This window comes from Danio rerio, chromosome 8 (genome assembly GCF_049306965.1).
Source record: "Danio rerio strain Tuebingen ecotype United States chromosome 8, GRCz12tu, whole genome shotgun sequence".
In the NCBI taxonomy this organism is placed as follows: Eukaryota; Metazoa; Chordata; class Actinopteri; order Cypriniformes; family Danionidae; genus Danio; species Danio rerio.
The window spans coordinates 55,461,416-55,488,495 of record NC_133183.1 but is presented as its reverse complement, the minus strand read 5'-3'; the positions used below and the strand labels follow the sequence as shown (position 1 = coordinate 55,488,495).

At 34.3% G+C, this 27,080-nt stretch overlaps 1 long non-coding RNA gene across 2 annotated transcripts; it reads right to left on the bottom strand.

Annotated features, from left to right (window-relative positions):
- Window positions 1-10,011: 10,011 nt before the first annotated feature.
- Window positions 10,012-13,442, bottom strand: LOC141375922 (uncharacterized). Of its 2 annotated transcripts, none has more exons than XR_012384743.1 (5): window positions 12,233-13,442; window positions 12,037-12,142; window positions 11,843-11,913; window positions 10,382-10,566; window positions 10,012-10,215 (listed from the first exon to the last, which is right to left on the bottom strand). It is a non-coding gene; the product is annotated as an uncharacterized lncRNA (long non-coding RNA). The 2 variants fall into 2 exon arrangements; XR_012384742.1 differs by having other exon boundaries at window positions 13,388-13,442.
- Between the last annotated feature and the right edge of the window lie 13,638 nt (window positions 13,443-27,080).

Here is a 27,080-nt window from a genome sequence, read left to right as displayed (position 1 = left end):
TGTTGTAGTTAGTTAATTCATGATTAGTGCATACCTTAACTCATCATTAATTCATAATAAACTAATGTTTAGTTTACATATTAATACATCATTATTAATGTACTGTTATTGTAAAGTGTTACCTCTTTTTCTTTTGCTAAAATAAATTCTTATCAAATTTGACTGCAAACTTTTTTTTTTTCATTAGGCTACTTAACCCAGAAATAAAGAAAATAAATCACAATGCATACTTTTTTAAAAAGTGTTTGATTGTTTAATTACTAAATTTACAAATCTTTATTTAAAAAAAGCACTATATTTCCCGATATTAGATTGAAAGCCCATGCAGTAATGATCGGAAGTGGACAAAAAGCATTTAAACGGGATGTTTTTGAACTGGAATGCATCTCTCTTGTTTACCTGTGATCCGATCGAGCAGAAGGTGTCTTATTCAATAGTATCAGCGATGCAATGTCAGACACAATGCACTCAGTGGAGTGAGTGACGGGTAGGGTTAGGGGTGGGGTTAGGTGAGCGGATTAAAAAGCATTGGATGCAGCTCAGATTGCACTGCATCAAGTCTGCAGCCAGACCCCTCTCATCTTATTACTCTGTAAACAGAGCAGCATTGTTAAATTCGCCGACTCTCTCTCTCACATCTGCGAAGTCATCCTTGCCTTTCTCATATTAATCTTCATAAACTAGTCCACGTACGGTGCACGGTAGCCGCACAGTGCAGCACGCGGGAGCACAATGAGGAAAAATAGATTGTTTGCATCAAAAAGGCGCTCGTATTACTGCGCAATGAAAAGAAATAATATAGATCGCACCGCCAAACACATGAAAACGAAGGTAACGAGCGTGGTTTTAAAAATGTAAGGAGTAGAAAGTACAGATATTTGTGTAACAATGTAAGATGTAAAAGTAAAAGGTTGTTAAAAAAGTAAGTTGCAGAGTAAAGTACTGTCACCAGAAAAATCTACTTAAGTACAGTAACAAAGTATTTGTTCTTCATATTTCCCATCTCTGCGCACTAAGGACCCTCTGCATGTCTGCAACAAGAGTCTGTTGCGGACATTATTATCCATAAAGCAGGTAATAGCAGATTTTGGCGTCATCTGAATGAAAGAGGAAATCACTTCACCCAGTCCCATGCAAACACTGAACAACATTTTTTTGAAGGCGAAGTCTCTTGATATTCATTCATTCATTTTCTTTTCGTCTTAGTCCCTTTATTAAACGGGTCACCACAGTGGATTAAACCGCCAACACATCCAGCGTGTTTTACGCAGTGGATGCCCTTTCAGCTGCAACCCCTCACTGGGAAACATCCATACACACTCATTTAAAACACATTTAATTTACATTTATACAATTTAGCTTACCCAATTCACCTATAGCACATGTCTTTGGACTGTGGCCTGCTTGGCCTGCTGACAGAAGAAATTTTGGCATATAACTCAGCCACACAATGTCTGATCTGCCTGAAACTTCACACGTTCTATAAGATTCCTCTCTGAACACATCTACATGCCAATATTAAGTCGCAGTTGTAGCACCACCTGCTGACACAAGGACGTTTGGCTTATAACTCAGCCACAGAATGTCTGATCTGCCTGAAATTCACAGGTTCAATGAGATTCCTCTACTGAAGACATCTACATGCCAATATAGAGTCACAGTGATAACGCCACGTCGCCACCTGCTGACAAAAGGAAGCTTGGCTTATAACTCAGCCAAACAATAGGCTCGTTTGAGGTGCACCTCGCCTTGACTGTATTGTAAACGAGAGCCGGCATCTGCAGTAAGAGGAGGGCTCAAAAAGTACATCAGAAGTCGGACACTTCCCGAATCTCACTGTTTTGCCACCTGGAAACGTCACCAGTGGCGGAGATCTCGTTCGCGTTTTTTTTTATCATGGACGAATGACCTCATGAAAAAATACTATGGTGATTTATAGTAAATATTATAGTGTTTTTGAACATGTTTTTCCAGGCCGTACTCACACTAGGTACAGTTGCCTTGAGCCAGGCCAAAGCACGCTTGTCCCCCCTCCCGTCTCCTCCGACGGCCTGCACTCACACCACAATCGGGCCTGGGCACACTTAAATAATCGATGCTGTGCTGTTCAGTGAGAATCGCTGTCACTCAGCAGCACAGTGGAGATTTCTCTAGTTATATCAGTTCAGTCGGTTTGATATGCAGTGACATGGAGTCAAATATTTCGCCACACAGTCCTTAGGGATGCGGGGACACGCAGTCAGATATTTCGCCGAACAGATCCGCCACTTTTGGCACTCATAAACAATCATAAAGCTCTCGTGCTGCAGGAATGAGGAGGTCTGCTGAAGGTGCAGCTGTCGTAAAGTGAGGGGTTTGCGTATTTAATAAGCTACAGCAGTTTGCGTTCACTCAACAGTAAGAATGATTAATAAATCCATATGAAACAGTCCCTTAAAAGTCACGTCTCGCTTTCAATTTCGGGCTTTGGCACGTTTTGCACTCACACTACAAGCGTACCACGCCAAAGCCCAAGTGAACCGTGCTCAGGCACACCTCTTCCAACCGGGCCAGGGCCGGCCAAGTGACCCGTGCTTGAGCCCGATTCAGTGCACTCACACTTCTCAAACGATCCGGGAAACGGGCCTGGGCACAGTACAGATGGCATAGTGTGAGTAGGCCCTCAGTATTGGGTTATGTTTATAGTTGTTGTGACACCAGAGCAACTATAGAATTTAAATAGGCTATTTTATAATATGGTTCAAAAACACCACAGTATTTTTTAATGTGGGAGTGGATGCAATTGAAATATCACTGTTTTTACAAAAAGATTGTCAGAATTACAGAAGATGAACAGCTCATTAACTAAAAGGGTGTTTTTAAAATATAAATCTTTATATTCAACAACTGTTAAAAGAATAACAAAATAAACAGCTATACAGCAAGAAAACTTTCAAGAAACTTTGGCTGCATCATAAGTAGCTATAGCAAGATGCTTTTGAGTGACAATGTTTGTTTGACATAAAGAAATTTTTAAGGGGTTAATTATATTGACATGTTTATTATGTCTATATAAACTGCTTTTACTCCAGCCAGACTAAAATTTATAGCCAAAAATTTGAATAAAAACTAGAATAAAAACTATTAGACTGTAGGAAATACTGTGAAAATGTTCTTGATCTATTTAACATGACTTTTGACTTCACATACATGTGTGTGTGTGTGTGTGTGTGTGTGTGTGTGTGTGTGTGTGTGTGTGTGTGTGTGTGTGTGTGTGTGTCTTGTATACTACACCCCTTTCACTTGATATGAAACCACACAAGATGAGGCATAATGACAAAACAGTCTGATTACCTTTGTATGTATGAAAAACATTGCGTAAAAATTACAATACAAAATTCACACATAAAAAACGTAAAAATGACAACAAACAGGACTTTAAACTGAGAGATAAATAAAATACAGCACACACACATGCTTATGATTTATTAGTAACATTTAGTTAGATAGGTCAGTAGTCTTATAATACACACAGTGTCAAGATGATTTATTGCCTTATGTCAATAATTTATGAGTATGTTTTGGACGGTGTATGGTAATAATTTATGGTATGGTTTGTCCAATGTGTTTCATGAATGTAAGACTGGTGACCAATGACAGGCAGCTTTCCCCAGTTCACAGGCTTAGGGTCCCTGCTTAGTGGTAGGATTTATGACGGTTTGTCCCAAATTGACAGTTGAACCAAGTGTCGGGCTGATTTTGGCAAAGAATTACAGTATAGTTAGATTTGTGGCAATGTGTATGGTTTGTCATTTTTACAACCTATGCCGCTCTTCTGGCATTCCAGCTCCTACCAATCTGTGAGTGTAAGCAGTGGGGTTTCAGGTTGGGGGTGTAATGGGTAAGCACATTTTGAATGAATGAATGGTAGTAAATAGTTTTTTTTTTGTAATTTGGCCCATACACATGCAAAGCTGGCTATCTGGTGTGTTTGCGATGTTTTTACATTTTTTTTCTTTTCCTAAAAAGTCGTTTGACTTTTTTTCTTTTTTTTTTTTTGTTTAAACATGATTCTCAAGCCTCTGTCCTATCTGTGGCCCTTTTCTGTGGGGGAGAAGAAAAGGTGTCATGTTTTGTGTGCCCTTCTCAGAACATCAGCATGTGTTTATCTCAGTACTATCAGTACAACACGATCTAGAGGCTAATGTAAAAACTAAAACATTAAGCAGAAACAAAAAGTATTCAAACAAGTATTTTCATTGTTGCCTTGTCCAACCTCAGTGTGTTTGAGCCACATTTTTGTAGATGTACATCAAGACCTTTTAACCAATTCTTTGAGTTCACATATACATTTTAGCTTGTCAATGTACTGAAAGTATGTTGTGTTTACATTTTTATTTATTTTTTGCTGTTTAACAAATGTTTTGGGTATCTGCTTTAGGAGTCAGATTTAATATGCTTGTTCCAAAACTGACAGTTGAACCGGGTCTCAGTCGGATTTGGGTTAGATAAACTTCTAGTTAGAATTGTGTCAATGTATGGTTTGATGTAGCATCTCATTCCTTTTTTTATGACGGTGCTCCTTTCCTGACTATCTGGATTCTTCCAGTCTGTGAGTGTAAGCAGTAGAGATTCTGGTTGGGGGTGTAATGGGTAAGCAAATTTGTAATGAAAGAATGCCAGTAAATAGTTTTTTGTTTCTTTTCTTTTTTTTTGTAAACAGGCCTATACACATGCAAAGCCGGCTATCCAGCGTGTCTGTGATATTCTTAATTTTTTTCTTAAAAAAAGATAGTTTGATTTTAAAACATTTAGGGTTAAACGTTGCTACCCAGACCTCATCTATCCTATCTGCCATCCTACTGTGCCTGGATGGTGACTATGAGTCCAAATTCTGTGGGGGAGAAGAAAAAGTGTCATGTTTTGTGTGTTTTTTCTCATAAACTTCAGCAGTTTTTATCCCTGTACTATCAGTACAACACACAATAGAGGCTATGTATAAACAAGAAAACAACAACAATAACAACAACAACAACAACAAAAAAGTCAAAAGTATTCAAACAAGTATATCCCTCTTACATATATTGTCTTTTTACATGGGGATTATGTGAAATTAGCAGTGTGGTAGTGTTAATGATTTTTACGATGGCAATTTTGTGTATATGTGCATCAACACTTTATTACCAATACTTTGAGTTAACATACAACGTTGAGCAAACTGATATACTAAAAACAAGTTGTGTGTACATTTGTGTTATTGTTTAACAAATGCATTCATTCTGATCTGGCCCCACAGATAGTATGTAAATTATAAAAGGAACAAACATAAACCACATTTCGCTATGTCAGAATATAAATATAAAAGGAAACTGTGATTTTTAAGCATACCTCAACATATCGCACTTCACTATATTAAGGTGCTTTTGTCAATCCCCTTCAAAAAAAAACTGTTTTACTTTAGATTGTTGTTCAAAACGAAATTCAGCACCATTTTCTTCAAGTGCTTTTCTCACTTCAGTAGAAACATCATGCCCAGTTTTTATGACAAACTTTAATTTCAGGAAAAAATCTATTAATTTATTACTGAACATTTTCCTCAAAAATGTGTTAAAAAGGCTTTATGCGTCACGATCAACTGAACTGTAGGTAATTGGTACAATAGTTTTAGGTTTTTTCACCTACTTCTGTATGTGTAAATATTTGGGCTAAAAACCTCACATGGGATTTTACATGCCTACAAATATATGCCACACCCATGTTCTATACACACTTAAACCCATATCTAACGGCGATATTCTTGTCCACAAAACACTGATGTAAATTTTAAAGATGTGTAATTTACAGCGAAAATCTTTTTGTATTCATTTGAAAATACTTTTGTAAAATCTTAATTTGGAAACTATGTTTACACCACTAGATTAATTCTAGATTTGTATCAAGATCATGGACAACACTGTGCACGTTTTTGTTTGACAGTGTTTTTAGGTGAAGTCTCGTTTCTGATAGCTGTCAGCATTGTATTTACAGAAAAGATACAAGAATAATTTCAATATTTTTGTGAAAAATTAACAAGTTTCATCATGAAAATGTTTTTTTTTTTTTTACATGTATGAACGGAATTCTTTTTTTAGAGTAACATGTTTCAAATTATTTACTTGCATTTTTGTTTTAGAATTAAACAGGTATAGCTCATGCGACCACGGCACAATCATGGTGTATTATTACATTTCTGAGGGTACACTCAGAACATCAAAGCTTTGTTTGAGGAATTTTCAAAAAATTGTTCACACCAAAACATAGAAAAGAACAGCTGTAAGATATGTCTGTTTCGAACAGTGAGCACACTTCAACATACGCTATACAAAACCTTTAATCAAGAACTAATCTTTTCAACATCTACCATAAAGTAAAAGAGCTGATAAAAGATGTTTTATCTTTACTACCAACTTCTAGAGTGAACGACCACAAAACATTTTTTTTCCCCAATTGAACGCAGCACAAATAAATGTGTTACATTTTTAATGTCTTACCACCTCTAACTAGTATTGTTTGTGATGCGAAAATCCATGTGTGGTTTTTTAAACTGCAAACAAATTTATGCTATGCCTTAGTAAAACATTTTCATTCTAAAATCTCCCATGTTATGTATAAAACCTACATATCTAACTAAAATATAGTCATGCACAAAATCACTTATGTAAATTAGAAAAATGTGCAATTTACTATGAAAAAAAAAACAAAAAATATTTGTAATTATTTTACAATGTGCTGATTTGTAAATGATGTTTCCTTCTCTTAAGATACAATCTTGATATCCATCAAGATCATGGACAACATTGCACACATGTTTTTGTTGGGCGATATGTTTGTAGGCGAGGACAATGAAACGAAACACAACTAAATTCTAAATCCAACTAAATTTAGAATGTTTTCATTAGCGAAAAAACTTTTCAATGTGTAACATTATTCTTTAGAGTAACATGTTTCAATAATTTACCTGCAGGGACTACATTTTGTTTTATACGTAAGCAACAGGTGTACACACGACTACGACTATAGTACGACGCTATGATACGATTATTGTGTTTCTAAGGGATCACTCAGAAAACAAAACATTTGTTTTAGGAATCCGGATACGTCAAACATGCATCTATCATGCTAAACAAGAAAGAAATACATAAATGTATGTGAATATTCACAGCACAAACTGATTATACTTTAAAATGTATTATAAAAAATCATTAACCAGCATATAATTTTTCAACATCTAGCACAAATTAAAAGAGCCGGGGATGACTCAACTACTTTTCTGCAAACATCTACACTGTAAGAAATGCAGGGTTCCACACAATTCATACATGTTGTCCCAACAAAAATTTATTAAGTTAACTTAACACTTTCAACAAAATTTATGCGCGTTGAACATAAAAAAAAATTAAGGTTGTCCCAATGAAATCTCAAGAATTGTTTTTGAGTGTAGAGTGAAAGTCCAACAAACAGTTAACAGATTTTAGCATATAAAAGGGGTAGTGCTAAAAAAAAAAAAAAAAAAAAAATGTTTATCTCTTACCATCTTGTTAGCAGTGTTAAAGCACACCATTACAATACAAGCAGATTCAACAACTATGATGTTAGAAGGGCTTGCAAAAGTGTGCACAAAACCGTGTGAAACTCAGGAGGCCGAATCTGAGATTCTAAAACAGGAAAAATAAAGAAATGTTTAGGATGCAAGTACAGGTCCTAAATGGTCTAGTGTTCGACTCCCGGTATGGGAAGCCCACCCCTTATTGCCCTCCTGAACAATAACTTGGTAGGACAAAACTATTAATCCTAAAAAAAAAAAAAAAAAAAAAAAAAAAAAAAAAAAAAAAAAAAAAACATTTTTCACCACTAGATTAGTTATCTGCATCAGAGAATAATTCACAGTTGTTATTGTTTGGCTTCATATGTTTTTAACAGTGTTGACATTGTCAACAAAACCATGTTAATACCAAAAGTGTACAATGAACACCTTTAAGAAATTCAACTTCAGACTTTTTTTTTTAAACAGGTATTTTTAAATCATTCAGCATCAGGTGTTTAACAAAATTTTCTTTCTTTTTTTTTCACCCTCAAATCCATATTCTCCATCTCAAATAAAGCAAAAGCTCTGGTGCACATAAGGTTCTACAACTCGTGTCAAAGTCTTTTTTACCACTGTCAGTCTGATTATGTTATACTACTGATGCAAACACGTTTGGAAAAACTACAATGGTCAATGCTTTTTTAAAGCAAAAATGTTAACAATTATGCATGAGTAAGTAGTAAAAAAAAAAAGTTATTTCACAAAGATGTATTTTTTAATAAAGGTGTGTGCTGTGTATTAGAAAAGAATATAATTAACATGTCTTTTTTGAAAATCCACTCTTCTGAACTGTAATGGTAGGTTGGATTTCAAAACACCATGTTTGGTGAACGGTATTGCAGTCAAACAAGAAGTGTGTGTTCAAAGAAATTTCTACAAATTATAACCCACCTAGATAAGATTCTTTAAAACTAAAAGTCACATTTTTCTTTTTTTCTTTTTAGTTTATTTTTTGGCCCGTCTACTCTATGGTTACAAGACATAGGATGAAAAGTAGTCAACATGAAAAGTAAGTCTCACTGTTTCTCATGCATAACATAAACTATTACACTTAAACCATATCTATACTACACTTACAGCTACACATTTATGTCTTAGTCAAAAAATGTCATAGATTTATTTTTCTATAGTAAAAAAGCAGTCAACTAATTGAAAAAGTATATATTTTCATCCAGACCCAACACATTAAAACATAATAAAGACATCGTTCTGACCTACCCCAGATAGCAAAATACACTCGGGCCAGTTCCGGCTAGATTGTCGCCTGCCGGAGACTAACCCCTCGGCCCAACTTCGGCTGCCGGACTCGGGCCGGATGCCTGTGGACTCACTGCCCGATTCCGGCCCGAATCAAGCGGGCCAGATGCGGCGGCCGTAAGCGAGCCGACGCTGCGCATCCGCGCCGGAATCGGCGCGAGGGTAATGTGCGCTGCGGCCCGGAGCTGGCGCGACTCCGTATTTATACACCTTATAAAACCTTTTGGTATTACATTGGTACTTGATATATGGTATTACAACCATTTGAATTTATATAACAGCAAACACAGGCTATAATGTAAACACAAAGTGTAAGCACTGCGTTTAACCTTTGAATAAAGTGCAAACTGCATACATATTCTGTAACGAAAATAATCAAGACAAATGACAAAATAAATAAATGTTAAACGTTTATTGATTGCATGAAAAAAAATAGTACTAAAATTTTATAAATAATTTTGTAGTGCACAAGAATATCAATATAAAAACAACAATAAAACAACACAATAAAGACACACAGAAAGATTTAAACAAAAAATCTAAAAATTACACACAAACACAGATGTTTTTTAAAACAACCCTGTTTTCCCAATAGACTTGAATTAAAAATTTGTAAAAAACAGCTAAATTTTATATAAACCTAAATATAGAAACCAATTTAAGATATAGCAAGAAACATCTTAAAAATACCAATGACAATCCGTAAAATATCCAAGTCAAACTTGTAAAAAGTACTGCAGAATTCTGAAGAAACATCTTGAAACATTTTTTAATAAAACATTAAAATAATAATAAACAAACAAATATATATATATATATATATATATATATATATATATATATATATATATATATATATATATATATATATATATATATATATATATATAATTGCAGAACAAAATCAATTGCACAAACAGCAAGACATGAGTGAGATGATTATAAATTTCATATATATACACGTCTTGTGCGATTTTATATTTATAATTTTATTTGTATTACGTTTATTAAAAATGTATCAAGATGTTTCTTCAGAATTTGGCGCACACACATACATACATACCATACATATACACACACACACACACACATATATATATATACATATACATATATATATATATATATATATAAATGCAAATGAAAGAAACAAATTGTTCAAGTATCAGGGAACATCCTAATACACTTAAAATGTTGTTTAAAAAATAAAACAAAATAGTGATGTAGACATTTGACACATTAGCTTTCTCTTCTTTCTTCCTCCATCCCTGTCAGGGGCAAGTTGTAGCTACCTTGTAATGCATTTTTCCACTTCTTTATCAGTGGTGTGGTATGGACATTTGTCCTCACTCCATCTGTGATTAAAAGATAAACAGATAATTAGTAGTGAACAAGTACTAATGTAAAAAAAAGAGAGAAAAAAATAGGAAAAAAGTAGGCTACCTACGAAGCAAAAAAAAAAAACTATAAAAAAAACAAATAAACTTAAACACTTTGAAATTAGCAAGAGCTTAAACTTACCAGTTTCTTCATTTGTTCGGGCTGCTCCTTTAGTTGATTTTCAAGCTTTTCCAAATCAAATTGGCCAAAGGAAGGTCAAATGTGTTTACATCTGGAATTTCATCACGTCTGTTTTGGTTTTGTGAGAATCAGGCCCAGCTGCTGCTTTATGACGTTGCATGATTTTAAAACTTCAGTCAGTCGTGCTAAATAAGAAAAATAACAGATTAGTATAAATCAACCTGTAGCTTATTCTCATACAACTTCTGTAAATACAACAGTGGGTTAGACACTGCTGATATTCTCTAGTTGATCTTTACTTTCTAGCTGCATTAAACCTTAACAAATTTAGTGATGTCTTCAATTCTTACAAAGACATCACGAGATGCAATAAGTTCTGTCTTGATCTCAAACTGCACTAGAACAAAGACTGTAAATGTTCATAGGTGTACTGCAGGAGTGTCCAAACTTTTTGGGCCGAGGGCCAGATGCAAAAAAACAAACGTTGTCGCGGGCCAAATTTTACATACATCACACAGACATATATATATGTCTGATATGACATGATATATATATACATGATATATATATGACATGATATATATATATATATATACAGTTGAAGTCAGAATTGTTAGCCCCCCTAAATTATTAGCCACCGTTTATTTTTTCCCCAATTTCTGTTTAACGGAGAGTTAAACATTTTTTCCACACATTTCTAAACATATTAGTTTTAGTAACTCATTTCTAATAACTGATTTATTTTATCTTTGCCATGATGACAGTAAATAATATTTGACTAGATATTTAAGACACTTCTATACAGCTTAAAGTGACATTTAAAGGCTTAACTAGGTTAATCAAGTTAACTAGTCAAGTTAAGGTAATTAAGCAAGTTATTTTATAACAATGGTTTGTTCTGAAGACTTAAGGGGCTAATAATTTTGACCTTAAAATGGTTCATAAAAAAATTAAACCGCTTTTTATTCTAGCCGAAATAAAACATAAGTCTTTCTCCAAAAGAAAAAATATTATCAGACATACTGTAAAAATGTTCTTGCTCTGTTAAACATCATTTGGGAAATATTTAAAAAAGAAGAAATAAATCAATGAGGGGCTAATAATTCTGACTTCAACTGTGTGTAGATAGATAGACAGACAGACAGACAGACAGATAGATAGATAGATAGATAGATAGATAGATAGATAGATAGATCATAACAAGAACTGCTGCTTAATTGAATGCATGTAATAGCGACACCCGGTCGAATTACGTTCATTTTTGTATAGCGGGCCAGATTCTATTGATATTTATAAAAAGCCTCGCGGGCCGCAGATGGCCCGCGGGCCGTAGTTTGGACACGGCTGGTGTACTGGAATGTACAGTATCTGTGCATCTTGATGGTGGTCTTAAGATTTCTGCCATAGTCATTGATGGTGATGGTACTTGTGGTGCTGCATTGATTTCTGAAATCTTCATACCTGCCTTTTATCCAGCCTCTTTGTTCCAAGTAAGTTTTCTTCATCATGGTATAGATGTGTCTATACTGTCCCTTAATCAGATACATTTACAAAACAAAACATCACTTTAGTATAGTGCCAGGGCAAAACTCACAGGTTGTAATAATCAATGACATAATGTTGACAGTATGTGTTTAAAATAATTGCAAACAAACCTGTTCTGTCTTTAGATGTATGACAGGCGATCATCATCCTCATCTGTCTACCAGTCAGAAATCACAGTTGCGTGTGGATGTTTGAGTCGAGCTTCCTCATATGCATCTATAATAAAACATCACATTGTTGTTAACCTCCCGTAAAGAAAAGTTCAAACCCTGAAATACTATCAAAGTTAATTAATGCATATAATACCTATAGTGTAAATAATCAGTACACAGAAGTTTGCACAAGATTTATTCGGAGATTCATGCAGAGTGACAGCCTTATGAATCTGAAACATAGATTTGTAAGATGGTAAAGCACATGCATTATTCTGTACCTATGAAGATTAACCTACCATTGTGAAAAATGTTTGTTGATGATAGCCAATAACAATAAACCATTTCAGCTGTTTGTGAAGCAATAAGTAATGTAATGTCTGAAAAGCTCAATCTATGTTGAAAATGTATCAGCAGTTTACAGCTTATAATGGACTTTTAGCACACAACTATAACATGCCTATTCACGTTCAAAAGAGTGTGCCATTGACTTCTTTGGTCGTGATGTGCTGCAAAATGATCTCACTAACCTTTGTTAAACAAGAACAATGAGACTTAACCAACAAATATTGTTACCCATTCATTTAAATCAGAATTTATCACTGTCAATAACATAAAAAAAAAAAAAAAATCAAACTCTGCTTTAAGACGTTCAGTTTTACATTAACTGACCATTACAGCTTGAACAAAAGATATAATTGATTCACATAGGTTAACACATATGAATTAAAGTGCATAGTAATATATTTCTCTCGGATAATTTAAAGAGAATAGTAAACAGTCGAGTTTCGATCATTTTCGTGACTAACTGCATAAACAAGATAAACAATAATATTTTATTAATCCAAAACGATTAGTTTTTATTTACACATAATCACAGAATTAATACTGTTGGATAAGTATACGCCTGTACAATGATTTTTTTCAACATCCACGGTACTTTATAATGTTAAATCAGGAAAAAAACACGTTTTGCCAAGTTAGTTAATGGATTCGTCTACAGAAACTTTCTTTAACGCAAAGTTAGCATACACACAAATTCGTTTCATGTTTCTTTACAATAATTAAAATAGTTTTCAGTTACTACACACGTTACAATCTAACATTGTGTAAAAGGAAAAGGAACTTTCAGACGTGTTTGTAACTGTTAGCGTTAGCATACATTAGCTCCAGTCGTGTTTCTTAAAGCAAGTTACATTTCGTATCAAACTGTTTTAAATTACTAAACGCTGTTACAACCAAACACCGTGGAAATGTTTTAAGCTCTAAATTCGCTAATTATACAGAACACAAGCAGTAAAAAGCTTACCTTTCTGACCGGACTCCATGTGAAATCTTTGAAAAACCAACCCTTTTCTTCTTGTGATCTTCGTGCCATGGTGGTTGACAACCAGCTTTTTGGAGCATTACCGCCACCGTCTGGATTGGAGTTTGGATCAGGAGTTTAGTAACGCATGTGTTTATTATGAAACCAACTTCTGCTTTAAAAAAAAACTGTCAGCACAGGAGCGTGCTATTTCAAAAATAAGCGAATTTTACATAGTTTTTCTCTAGATGATATGTATAATCTATTTATAAATAATATTGTTTTGTTTGCGTCTAAACATTGCGACCATCCACACTAAATATTCTTTTTTTTTTTTTTTTTTTTTTTTTGCTATCGTACCATGAATATTTTCTCAAATTATCATTAAACGTGGAGCTAACAGATTACTAGATAAAATAAGAACTTAATCGGTTGCCATCAGCCGAGTCCTTGCCAGAAGCGGCCAGGATATGGTTGACCGGAATCGGGCCAGTGCTTTACAGCCGCATCACAACCGCATGTGCGCGAGCGAGCTGCGGGCCGCACTCGGCCCGGATAACACTCGCCGATGCCGAGTCGGAGCCGGAGGCGCCGGGGGGCAGCCGAGCTCGGGCCGATTACTGCCTGCTATCTGGGACATGTCTGATCCAGGAAAAGGGTATAACCGCTCGCTGTAGTGCTTTTGTCTACTTGAATAAAATAAAAATCATGTAGTCGATCATTTTAAAGCATGTAGTTAACAGAACAATAACATGTTGTAACATATCTACATTGTTCTACATTTTATTTTGCATAAATATTGGTTTTACCAAGTTGTCATACAGCAATGTGTGACGCTCAATAATCAGGACGTGGAACCCAATTGCAAGTAAAAGTTATTTAATGAAGATCACAGAAAAAAGACAGAGAAAATGGTGAGTGGCTGGAAGTACACAGTCTTTTAGCAGGAATAACAGTAGCGATCTTGGTCGGCAGCGCCGATAGAAAGTTCATGACACTCGTCAACAGAGTGAATCAAACAGTCATCATCAAAGGAACCGGAAGCATCCGAAAGTGAAACGAGGAAGCAACCGAGCCACTCACCACCAGCGAGAATCAGCGAGAGGATCCTGACAAAAGACAAAACACCGTGAGCATACAACGAACTGACAAAGTGAGACAGGAACGCTGAACATTTATAGGCACAAAAATGCGCTACACCTGTAGCGCGCTGATTAACAGCCGAGCGGTGACACGCAATAGTTCCGGTAACAAGGATCATGTGACCGCTCAGCTGATGCCACGAAAACAAACACCCACTGACAGGCACGCGAGTCCCACACAAGCACAGAGAGAGAAGCACACACACTTAGAAACACATACCATAAATAATGAACTGTCACACAACGCAGACACTTCAAATGAAGAGCAGATAGATCCACAACCGTGACAGCAATGTGCTTTAAAGAAGTGTGATTTAAAAAAAAAAAAATATTAATTTATTGTAATTTTTGTTTGCTTTTGATATAATTTAGGGCATATATATATATATATATATATATATATATATATATATATATATATATATATATATATATATATATATATATATATATATGCCTAAAAGAGGTAACACATTAGAAAAAGCAATTAGAATTCTCTTAGATGGTCAATGCCATATGCTATAATCTATATACCAAACAATATTGGTTACTGTTTATCACAGTGAGCACACGCCATTGCGGATGTATGTATAAAGCATTTCATAGTTGCAGATTTGATCCTTTGCTCTTCTTTTGCACAGCAGTGTTTTAATATTTATGTAATTTTGGTCACACTGTTCTGACACGGCATACCCCATTTACTTTTTTATCTTTACTTTTTCAGAAAATATCTCAGACGTACGACAGTATTCCTTTAAATGTACTCGTTTTAACTATGTATTCAATTAAATATTTTAGGTAATACATGTCAAACACATAAAGCAGCAAATGGATCTTCGAAATATTTAGTACCGTTAAGACATTGACGTATGTGATGGTATCATCAGTTTTATAGGTAGTTGTGCTTTAAAAAAATACAATTAATAAATAAATAAAACATAAAAAAAGAACAGTAAGCACTTGTAAATTTTACCTATCTCTGTAATTAATTTTGTTCTTGGATTAGATTTGCTCTTAATTTTGTTTTAAACCATTTACCACAAAAGAATAATGTGTGTTTAAAAGTTTTATTTTAAAACACAAATATTGTAGAATGTACATTTATACATTAAAATAGTGAAGTAAAAATTGATTACATCAGAACATATAATCATTGTTTTGTGTATAGTTTTTATATTCTTTAGACTCTTATATCATTATTAATGGTATGCTGTTAATATGCGATTATTTTCTTTTTCATCTTTTAGTCATTATTTCAATGTGTATTCAAATATGTGTTTGACATGTATTACCTAAAATATTTAATTGAATACATAGTTAAAACGAGTACATTTAAAGGAATACTGTCGTACGTCTGAGATATTTTCTGAAAAAGTAAAGATAAAAAAGTAAATGGGGTATGCCGTGTCAGAACAGTGTGACCAAAATTACATAAATATTAAAACACTGCTGTGCAAAAGAAGAGCAAAGGATCAAATCTGCAACTATGAAATGCTTTATACATACATCCGCAATGGCGTGTGCTCACTGTGATAAACAGTAACCAATATTGTTTGGTATATAGATTATAGCATATGGCATTGACCATCTAAGAGAATTCTAATTGCTTTTTCTAATGTGTTACCTCTTTTAGGCATATATATATATATATATATATATATATATATATATATATATATATATATATATATATATATATATATATATATATATATATATATATATATATATATATATATATATATATGCCCTAAATTATATCAAAAGCAAACAAAAATTACAATAAATTAATTTTTTTTTTTTTTTAAATCACACTTCTTTAAAGCACATTGCTGTATGACAACTTGGTAAAACCAATATTTATGCAAAATAAAATGTAGAACAATGTAGATATGTTACAACATGTTATTGTTCTGTTAACTACATGCTTTAAAATGATCGACTACATGATTTTTATTTTATTCAAGTAGACAAAAGCACTACAGCGAGCGGTTATACCCTTTTCCTGGATCAGACATGTAGGTCAGAACGATGTCTTTATTATGTTTTAATGTGTTGGGTCTGGATGAAAATATATACTTTTTCAATTAGTTGACTGCTTTTTTACTATAGAAAAATAAATCTATGACATTTTTTGACTAAGACATAAATGTGTAGCTGTAAGTGTAGTATAGATATGGTTTAAGTGTAATAGTTTATGTTATGCATGAGAAACAGTGAGACTTACTTTTCATGTTGACTACTTTTCATCCTATGTCTTGTAACCATAGAGTAGACGGGCCAAAAAATAAACTAAAAAGAAAAAAAGAAAAATGTGACTTTTAGTTTTAAAGAATCTTATCTAGGTGGGTTATAATTTGTAGAAATTTCTTTGAACACACACTTCTTGTTTGACTGCAATACCGTTCACCAAACATGGTGTTTTGAAATCCAACCTACCATTACAGTTCAGAAGAGTGGATTTTCAAAAAAGACATGTTAATTATATTCTTTTCTAATACACAGCACACACCTTTATTAAAAAATACATCTTTGTGAAATAACTTTTTTTTTTTACTACTTACTCATGCATAATTGTTAACATTTTTGCTTTAAAAAAGCATTGACCATTGTAGTTTTTCCAAACGTGTTTGCATCAGTAGTATAACATAATCAGACTGACAGTGGTAAAAAAGACTTTGACACGAGTTGTAGAACCTTATGTGCACCAGAGCTTTTGCTTTATTTGAGATGGAGAATATGGATTTGAGGGTGAAAAAAAAAGAAAGAAAATTTTGTTAAACACCTGATGCTGAATGATTTAAAAATACCTGTTTAAAAAAAAAAGTCTGAAGTTGAATTTCTTAAAGGTGTTCATTGTACACTTTTGGTATTAACATGGTTTTGTTGACAATGTCAACACTGTTAAAAACATATGAAGCCAAACAATAACAACTGTGAATTATTCTCTGATGCAGATAACTAATCTAGTGGTGAAAAATGTTTTTTTTTTTTTTTTTTTTTTTTTTTTTTTTTTTTTTTTTTAGGATTAATAGTTTTGTCCTACCAAGTTATTGTTCAGGAGGGCAATAAGGGGTGGGCTTCCCATACCGGGAGTCGAACACTAGACCATTTAGGACCTGTACTTGCATCCTAAACATTTCTTTATTTTTCCTGTTTTAGAATCTCAGATTCGGCCTCCTGAGTTTCACACGGTTTTGTGCACACTTTTGCAAGCCCTTCTAACATCATAGTTGTTGAATCTGCTTGTATTGTAATGGTGTGCTTTAACACTGCTAACAAGATGGTAAGAGATAAACATTTTTTTTTTTTTTTTTTTTTTAGCACTACCCCTTTTATATGCTAAAATCTGTTAACTGTTTGTTGGACTTTCACTCTACACTCAAAAACAATTCTTGAGATTTCATTGGGACAACCTTAATTTTTTTTTATGTTCAACGCGCATAAATTTTGTTGAAAGTGTTAAGTTAACTTAATAAATTTTTGTTGGGACAACATGTATGAATTGTGTGGAACCCTGCATTTCTTACAGTGTAGATGTTTGCAGAAAAGTAGTTGAGTCATCCCCGGCTCTTTTAATTTGTGCTAGATGTTGAAAAATTATATGCTGGTTAATGATTTTTTATAATACATTTTAAAGTATAATCAGTTTGTGCTGTGAATATTCACATACATTTATGTATTTCTTTCTTGTTTAGCATGATAGATGCATGTTTGACGTATCCGGATTCCTAAAACAAATGTTTTGTTTTCTGAGTGATCCCTTAGAAACACAATAATCGTATCATAGCGTCGTACTATAGTCGTAGTCGTGTGTACACCTGTTGCTTACGTATAAAACAAAATGTAGTCCCTGCAGGTAAATTATTGAAACATGTTACTCTAAAGAATAATGTTACACATTGAAAAGTTTTTTCGCTAATGAAAACATTCTAAATTTAGTTGGATTTAGAATTTAGTTGTGTTTCGTTTCATTGTCCTCGCCTACAAACATATCGCCCAACAAAAACATGTGTGCAATGTTGTCCATGATCTTGATGGATATCAAGATTGTATCTTAAGAGAAGGAAACATCATTTACAAATCAGCACATTGTAAAATAATTACAAATATTTTTTGTTTTTTTTTTCATAGTAAATTGCACATTTTTCTAATTTACATAAGTGATTTTGTGCATGACTATATTTTAGTTAGATATGTAGGTTTTATACATAACATGGGAGATTTTAGAATGAAAATGTTTTACTAAGGCATAGCATAAATTTGTTTGCAGTTTAAAAAACCACACATGGATTTTCGCATCACAAACAATACTAGTTAGAGGTGGTAAGACATTAAAAATGTAACACATTTATTTGTGCTGCGTTCAATTGGGGAAAAAAAATGTTTTGTGGTCGTTCACTCTAGAAGTTGGTAGTAAAGATAAAACATCTTTTATCAGCTCTTTTACTTTATGGTAGATGTTGAAAAGATTAGTTCTTGATTAAAGGTTTTGTATAGCGTATGTTGAAGTGTGCTCACTGTTCGAAACAGACATATCTTACAGCTGTTCTTTTCTATGTTTTGGTGTGAACAATTTTTTGAAAATTCCTCAAACAAAGCTTTGATGTTCTGAGTGTACCCTCAGAAATGTAATAATACACCATGATTGTGCCGTGGTCGCATGAGCTATACCTGTTTAATTCTAAAACAAAAATGCAAGTAAATAATTTGAAACATGTTACTCTAAAAAAAGAATTCCGTTCATACATGTAAAAAAAAAAAAAACATTTTCATGATGAAACTTGTTAATTTTTCACAAAAATATTGAAATTATTCTTGTATCTTTTCTGTAAATACAATGCTGACAGCTATCAGAAACGAGACTTCACCTAAAAACACTGTCAAACAAAAACGTGCACAGTGTTGTCCATGATCTTGATACAAATCTAGAATTAATCTAGTGGTGTAAACATAGTTTCCAAATTAAGATTTTACAAAAGTATTTTCAAATGAATACAAAAAGATTTTCGCTGTAAATTACACATCTTTAAAATTTACATCAGTGTTTTGTGGACAAGAATATCGCCGTTAGATATGGGTTTAAGTGTGTATAGAACATGGGTGTGGCATATATTTGTAGGCATGTAAAATCCCATGTGAGGTTTTTAGCCCAAATATTTACACATACAGAAGTAGGTGAAAAAACCTAAAACTATTGTACCAATTACCTACAGTTCAGTTGATCGTGACGCATAAAGCCTTTTTAACACATTTTTGAGGAAAATGTTCAGTAATAAATTAATAGATTTTTTCCTGAAATTAAAGTTTGTCATAAAAACTGGGCATGATGTTTCTACTGAAGTGAGAAAAGCACTTGAAGAAAATGGTGCTGAATTTCGTTTTGAACAACAATCTAAAGTAAAACAGTTTTTTTTTGAAGGGGATTGACAAAAGCACCTTAATATAGTGAAGTGCGATATGTTGAGGTATGCTTAAAAATCACAGTTTCCTTTTATATTTATATTCTGACATAGCGAAATGTGGTTTATGTTTGTTCCTTTTATAATTTACATACTATCTGTGGGGCCAGATCAGAATGAATGCATTTGTTAAACAATAACACAAATGTACACACAACTTGTTTTTAGTATATCAGTTTGCTCAACGTTGTATGTTAACTCAAAGTATTGGTAATAAAGTGTTGATGCACATATACACAAAATTGCCATCGTAAAAATCATTAACACTACCACACTGCTAATTTCACATAATCCCCATGTAAAAAGACAATATATGTAAGAGGGATATACTTGTTTGAATACTTTTGACTTTTTTGTTGTTGTTGTTGTTGTTATTGTTGTTGTTTTCTTGTTTATACATAGCCTCTATTGTGTGTTGTACTGATAGTACAGGGATAAAAACTGCTGAAGTTTATGAGAAAAAACACACAAAACATGACACTTTTTCTTCTCCCCCACAGAATTTGGACTCATAGTCACCATCCAGGCACAGTAGGATGGCAGATAGGATAGATGAGGTCTGGGTAGCAACGTTTAACCCTAAATGTTTTAAAATCAAACTATCTTTTTTTAAGAAAAAAATTAAGAATATCACAGACACGCTGGATAGCCGGCTTTGCATGTGTATAGGCCTGTTTACAAAAAAAAAGAAAAGAAACAAAAAACTATTTACTGGCATTCTTTCATTACAAATTTGCTTACCCATTACACCCCCAACCAGAATCTCTACTGCTTACACTCACAGACTGGAAGAATCCAGATAGTCAGGAAAGGAGCACCGTCATAAAAAAAGGAATGAGATGCTACATCAAACCATACATTGACACAATTCTAACTAGAAGTTTATCTAACCCAAATCCGACTGAGACCCGGTTCAACTGTCAGTTTTGGAACAAGCATATTAAATCTGACTCCTAAAGCAGATACCCAAAACATTTGTTAAACAGCAAAAAATAAATAAAAATGTAAACACAACATACTTTCAGTACATTGACAAGCTAAAATGTATATGTGAACTCAAAGAATTGGTTAAAAGGTCTTGATGTACATCTACAAAAATGTGGCTCAAACACACTGAGGTTGGACAAGGCAACAATGAAAATACTTGTTTGAATACTTTTTGTTTCTGCTTAATGTTTTAGTTTTTACATTAGCCTCTAGATCGTGTTGTACTGATAGTACTGAGATAAACACATGCTGATGTTCTGAGAAGGGCACACAAAACATGACACCTTTTCTTCTCCCCCACAGAAAAGGGCCACAGATAGGACAGAGGCTTGAGAATCATGTTTAAACAAAAAAAAAAAAAGAAAAAAAGTCAAACGACTTTTTAGGAAAAGAAAAAAAATGTAAAAACATCGCAAACACACCAGATAGCCAGCTTTGCATGTGTATGGGCCAAATTACAAAAAAAAAACTATTTACTACCATTCATTCATTCAAAATGTGCTTACCCATTACACCCCCAACCTGAAACCCCACTGCTTACACTCACAGATTGGTAGGAGCTGGAATGCCAGAAGAGCGGCATAGGTTGTAAAAATGACAAACCATACACATTGCCACAAATCTAACTATACTGTAATTCTTTGCCAAAATCAGCCCGACACTTGGTTCAACTGTCAATTTGGGACAAACCGTCATAAATCCCACCACTAAGCAGGGACCCTAAGCCTGTGAACTGGGGAAAGCTGCCTGTCATTGGTCACCAGTCTTACATTCATGAAACACATTGGACAAACCATACCATAAATTATTACCATACACCGTCCAAAACATACTCATAAATTATTGACATAAGGCAATAAATCATCTTGACACTGTGTGTATTATAAGACTACTTAGGTCATGTTATGTTTTACAAAAATGTGTTTTGTTTTTGTTTGCATGTAAATCTAAATAAGTAACCATATGTAATGCTCTTTATAACTTTTTTTAATTATCAACGAAAATACAAAAAAGGTCAAGCCTTCTCATTTATGGCTCCTAAGTTCTGGAATTTCCTAATTAGTTACCTTTTGTTGTTAAAGGGATAAAACTAAAATTTTATAAAATATCAGTCCTAACTGCTCAGCACATTATTTAAGCAATCTACCTCCTACTATTAGGCCCAGGTGCTTTCCTAATTTTACTCTGTTTAAAACTCATAACATACAGACATACCCCACCTCCTTTAGTTTTACCAGTTGTACTTGCATCTCGTTCCATACGAACAGGCACTCTCCAAAGTAATCCAGCCTTAACCCCGAATTTGAGTTCTCTTCGGACAGCCAAGTCTACCGTGAGCGCCAGCAAACAGACATTCCTAAAATCATGCTGGAACTTCATTAAAGCTTGAAGCTTGTCTGTTTTCTTTTTCTGTTAAGATTGCACATTCGCCAATATAATTGTAGAAATAAGGATTTTTGAAGGGTTTAAGTTTTTTTAGTCTCTGATGAACACCTCCATTCCTCTTTTCTGAACTTAAAATGTTGAATCATTTTGTCCGGAGCCATTTTTTCGTTGCTTAAAAGGTAAAAAATATCCCAAGTTAAAATATAATTTCCCAGTTTGCTTCACGTTATTCGGATCGTACGATTGTAAAAGAAACTCTGAGGAATACTGAATCCTTGCCGACTCTAGAGGTGTTTCAAACACCCACATACCCAGGTGAATCAGGGTCCATTACACGATTACTTCTTTTTTTCTCCTTTTACTTCTTCAGATATTGCTTAGGTATTTGCTAACGTTTTTGTTTTACAAAAAGATTTGGTGTAAAAGAAGGGAGACTTGCAACAAACAAACATGCCGACACTTGTAGCTGCGTGTCGCCGCTTGTGCAGCTCTACCTGAACCTACAAATGGCGACTTTAAAACAGCTGAAATTGGGAAACATTCAACTTTGCTAGATGAAACTGATTCGATAACCAGTGATACAATTTGTGAAGAAACTGAACAAAATCATCAAGTAGATTCTTCAGAAGAAATCAGTAGGTTTACATTTAATAAAGTTGGAAAGAAAGTATTTACAACGTTTCAAGTAAATGCTTTGACAACCTGATGGAAAAGCTCAATTTCATATGCACAGCTTCTGCTCCTGTCATCCAACAAATTATTTGTAGTAGTTCACAGAAGTAGAATTGCGCTGTTGAGGAGGACATCCTTTTTAGAATTAGTGGATGAACTGTGCATTTCACACCCAGAATAATGGCTCTGTGCCAGATGTGCCAGGCTCTGAAGATGAGTCTGATCAATCAGACACAGGGTATCAATTTGTTTTGAGGTGAAGTGAATGGTGTATGTTATCTGCAGCATTCCATTCAGTTATCACAGATTTATGTTCAAGCCAGAGAACATTTGAGTTTAAAGTTCAAAGTGAAGCTATATTGCCAGTTAATATGTATTAAATGTATATATTTTTTTCCACATTCTCTAGGCATGATTGTTCATATTTTATTTCAAGTTTGTTTTGAATTTGACAATTAAAAAAGCAATAATCATAATTAAGTATTTGTGTTCTTATTTTCAAATAATCTAGTGTGACAACTTACCTGCCGATGGGGCAAATTGTGCAAATTGCGCATTCTCCTTTCAACAGTTTACAACTTCGTAGTGAGAAAAGATATGAAAATTTAATGAATTCAAAACATGTCCCCGAGATTTGCTTCTTTCATTTGGTATGTCATTTATTACATTGTGATGTACACTCACTGGCCACTTTATTAGGTACACCTTACTAGAACCGGGTTGGACCCTCTTTCTTCCTTTCAGAACTGCCTGACTCCTTCTTGGCATAGATTCAACAAAGTACTGGAAATATTCCTCAGAGGTTTTGGTCCATTTTGACATGATTGCATCATGCAGTTGCTGCAGATTTGTCGGCTACACATCCATGATGCAAATCTCCCTAACATCCTAAAGGTGCTCTATTGGATTGAGTCTGGTGACTGTGGTGACCATTTGAGTACAGTGAACTCATTGTCATGTTCAAGAAACTAGTCTGAGATGATTCACGCTTTATGACATGACGTGTTATCCTGCTGGAAGTAGCCATGAGAAGATGGGTACTCTGTGGTTGTAAAGGGATGGACATGGTCAGCAACAATACTCAGGTAGGCTGTTGCGTTGATACAATGCTCAATTGTTACTAACGGGCCCAAAGTGTGCCAAGAAAATATCCCCCACACCATTACACCACCACCAGCCTGAACCGTTGATATAAGGCAGGATGGATCCATGCTTTCATGTTGTTGATGCCAAATTCTGACCCTACCATCTGAATGTCACAACAGAAGTCAAGACTCATCAGACCAGGAAATGTTTTTCCGATCTTCTATTATCCAAATTTGGTGATCCTGTGTGAATTGTATCCTCCGTTTTCTGTTCTTAGCTGACAGGCGCGACACCCAGTGTGATCTTCTGCTGCATACCTCGGTTGTAACGAGTTGGGTATTTGAGTTACTGTTGCCTTTCTATCAGCTGGAACCAGTCTGGCGTGGCCATTCTCCTCTGATCTGTGGCATCAACAAGGCATTTGTGCCCACAGAACTGTCGCTCTGGATATTTTCTCATTTTCTGACCATTCTCTGTAAAACCTGGAGATGGTTGTGCGTGAAAATCCCAGTAGATCAGCAGTTTCTGAAATACTCAGACCAGCTCGTCTGGCACAACAATGCCACATTCTGAGTCACTTAAATCAGCTTTCTACCCCATTCTGATGCTCTGTTTGAACTGAAGCAGATCATCTTGACCATGTCTACATGCCTAAATGCATTGAGTTGCTGCCATGTGATTGGCTGATTAGAATTTTATGTTAATGAGTAGTTGGACAGATGTACCTTATAAAGTGACCGGTAACTGTATGGTGCACAGTAAAAGTTAGATAGTATGAAAAGTGTGACAACTTACCCTGCTCTGTATTGACTTTACACTGGAAGCTGGATTCTTTAAATCTGTCAAAAAGTGTTCAATCAAAGCATGCAATTGTGCATACAATTTTTTCTGTTGTTCCAGGTTACAGTTTTAACACAACATTGTATTAAAATTACCACTTTGTGTGGACTATGCTTTACATGCTTTTACAACATTAGTCCAGTTGTTTTAATTTGTTATTTTTTAAAAGAAATAAACAAATTCCAGTTGTCTGTCGCCTTTCTGTTGTATTTTAAAATGAGATAAACTAATTTCAGTAGTTTGAAGGTGCGCAGTTTAACATATACCAGTTCTATGAATGTATGTTTTAAAATGTGATAAATACCAGTTGTTTTAAAGGTACATGGTTTAAAATTCCAGTTGTTTGATTGTACAATGTTTTAAAAAGAGATTAACTCCAGTTTGAATGTACACTAAAATTGTTATATTCTGTAATATCAGAATATTGTCTAATATGAAATTGTGAATATAATTCTTTATGTGGTTCTTTGTTGCTGAACTGACTACAAATTTGTGTCAAATAAAAATGTTTGAATTTCCAAGGTGGTTTTCTTGTCATTTTTTGTTAAGATTTCAATAAAAAAAAGTAAGTTGTGCAAAAAATGTATAAATGTGCAGTTGGTATTTATTTCAAATGATTCATTTTAAAAATAGGTTATTTAATTTATTCTTACTCAATCCAATATTGTTGGATTTAATTAGTAACATTATTTGTAATTCTTTGCCATAATTTTCTTGAGGCTCTACAAATTTGTTAAAGGGCACCTATGATGAAAATCAACGTTTGCAAGCTATTTGGACAGAACTGTTTGCATGTATAGTGTGTCCACTGTCATATTGGAGTGATTAAAACCCAACAAGTCTTCTTTTTAAAAAATTCTGACGTTAACATAGGACCGAAATACAAGTGACTTTGAGGCCCAGCACAAACAGGGCCGGCGCGTCCATAGAGGCGACCTAGGCGACCGCCTAGGGTGGCAGAAGAGAGAAGGCAGCGTCCGCGACACCTCCCTCAACACCCATGTCCGCGACCCCCCCCCCCCCTGTCTGCAATTTGATAACCGGTCATTTCTTTTTTCACTTTCAGGTTGAGGGCAGCGTGATCGTCCTTTGCCTAGAGCGGCAGTTAAGCTTGCTCAGGCCCTGACCACAATGTGACGTACGACTGCAGTTTTCCCCACCCACAGAATAGGTTGACAGATTCCATGGTTCTATAATAACATGTATACACATGTCCACAGACGATTTGCAAAGAAACTGGGATTAAATATTTGTTACAACTCTCTGTGTTTTTTTTTAATAAATTTTATAATTTTAAAATTAAAATTAATTAATTAATTTTAAACGCGGTAAACGCGCATATGTCTGTGTGGGTTTATGTGTGTACTGCAAACTGCATTTGTGAGACTCATCATTTCAGAAAGGCTTAAATAAACTCCACCACAAATACACAAAATAAACTTACCTGCCATTTTTGTCCCTAGTTACCTTAATTCAGGTTCATCCATGTCTCTCTCTATCACTGACTGCTGTTTATCTGACGTAACGCATGATAAGCAGATATGCACGTGGAAACGGTGGGTGGAGAGAAGCAGCTAATTTGCATTTAAAGCCACAGGCTACAAAAACAGCTATACTATACTCAGATAGCACAATGGGCAGATTTTGGAGGCTATAATAAATTAGCTGATGGGTATTTTGAGCTTTACAGACACATTCTGAAGACACCAAAGGCTTATCTTATATCTTGTAAAAGGGGTAAAAATAAGTGCCCTTAAAATAAAAATAAAAACATTGTGGAGTTTTTTATTAACCATATAGGAATTTTTGTTGGATAAACTCAATGTTTGTGTTCATTTTTTTAGTACTGATTGCAGTTACTCATTTTGAGTTTAATAAGCAAATGTAATTCTTTCAAACTCATTCATTCATTTTCATTTTGGCTTAGTCCCTTTTTTAATCAGGGGTTGCCACAGCGAATGAACCGCAAACTTATCCAGCATATGTTTTACACAGCGGATGCCCTTCCAGCTGCAACCAATCACTAGAAAACATCCACACATTCTCACACAAACTACAGGCAATTTAGCCTACCCAATTCCTCTATACCGCATGTTTTTGGAACTTGCAGGGGAAACCAGA